Consider the following 1,617-nt stretch of genomic DNA (forward strand, 5'->3'; position numbering starts at 1 on the left):
AGAAGAGTCTCCTCACTGCATTGAACGAGGTCAAGGGTCGTATCCTAGACAACAACAGGTACCCCCAATTCTAATAATACATGTACTTAGTAACGCTACCACATTACTAATAGTACAGGGTGTTGGCCAAATTTTGCCAAAATTGAAAAGGAGAGAAATATTAGTTTTAATAATATTTTCTGATGTATATACATTTACTTATGTTGTGTAGAAAGTTTGAGCTGATTCTGATCAAAATTGGATTTTTATGAATTTTTAAAGTTACTCAAAAATTTGTGTAAAACATGATTATTGACAAAATAATGTAATGAGATGCAAATGATATTCACGAGCATAATACTCAATGCAACATCATGGGGGCCTCTCTAAGTCACTAGAACAATTGCAACATGTGGAGTTAACTTCAATTAATTAACTGTTACTACTACATGTACATCCTTGCTTGTTTAGAATGAGTCAAATGTTTAATTGTTTATAGCGTATAGCGGGAAATTTTGGAGAGACTAAGATTTGGCGAATCAGTGATGGCAGATTTTAATTTGGTGAATTAGTGGTCACGTGCCATTGAGCATGCGTATAATGGCTCAAAATGGCGGATTTTATTTTGGCGGATGGCTATCAAAACGCTAAATTCACCAAATTTAATTCCCTCCAAAATTTCCCGCTATACGGTATTGATAGTTTAAGACAGGGTTAAGTTTATAAGTTAACCATTCAAAAATTGTATAGATTACTCTCTATTTATATATACATGTATACCGTATTTGCTTGATTCAATGCCCGGGCATTTATTTCTTAACAGGGAAAAAATTCAAGTAAAAAAAAGCAAAAATCCCATAGAGAATTTCAACTCAAGACCTCCTGATGTTCCAAACTGTACTTCAGCAGTTAGGCTATCTGGGACCATCTAAAGACTAGGGCACATAGTCTCCTGATCCTAATGTACCAGCTCCTCTCCTGTTGCTCCTGAGATTTATTGATGTGCTTTCTATTTGTCGTAGAAGATCGGTAAGCTCCAATAATGATAACTTATAATCACTGTTAGATCTAGAGGGAGTTTAGGAGACTTTTATTCTCCCATTTTTAGTCTGTGTCTCCTAAAATCTCTCATTCTTCAGCTTTTGGTATCTCATATTTAGCACTAGGTGTCCTTAAGTCTCCCATTTTGAGTTAGATCAGTCTCTCAAAAATAATTAATTTCTAGATTTAACAATGATTACTGTAATACTACATGTACATGTACATGTACAGAATTTTGTATATTTAGAACAGTTTGATCTGTAGTACAATGTTTTTCTTAAATTTTCTTTATTCATTCATGTATTTATTTATTTATTTATTTATTCTCTTCACTAGATGTTCTCATCCAGTGCATGGTGGCAGGATTGTGTTGATGCTCCTGTTCCTTTATCAAGGACCTACTCTCTCGCCAATAGGGTCACCAGTGGGAGGGGCTGGGGGCGGAGCTTACAATGGTAGCAATGAAATATCAGCTTTTTTTGATGTCCTCGAGTAAGAAATAATAATAATAATAATAATAATAATAATAATAATAATAATAATAATAGTAATAATGGTATTTATTTATTTATTTAGATCTTGTGCCCACGTTTTTTA

General features: G+C 33.5%; 1 long non-coding RNA gene across 1 annotated transcript; it reads left to right on the forward strand.

Moving 5' to 3' along the window:
- The first annotated feature begins 803 nt into the window (after positions 1–803).
- On the forward strand, positions 804–1,617 carry LOC109588555 (uncharacterized). The gene is made up of 3 exons (XR_002188241.1): positions 804–1,008; positions 1,357–1,512; positions 1,597–1,617. It is a non-coding gene; the product is annotated as an uncharacterized LOC109588555 (long non-coding RNA).

Source organism: Amphimedon queenslandica, unplaced genomic scaffold, assembly GCF_000090795.2.
Source record: "Amphimedon queenslandica unplaced genomic scaffold, v1.1 AMPQUscaffold_12020, whole genome shotgun sequence".
In the NCBI taxonomy this organism is placed as follows: domain Eukaryota; kingdom Metazoa; phylum Porifera; class Demospongiae; order Haplosclerida; family Niphatidae; genus Amphimedon; species Amphimedon queenslandica.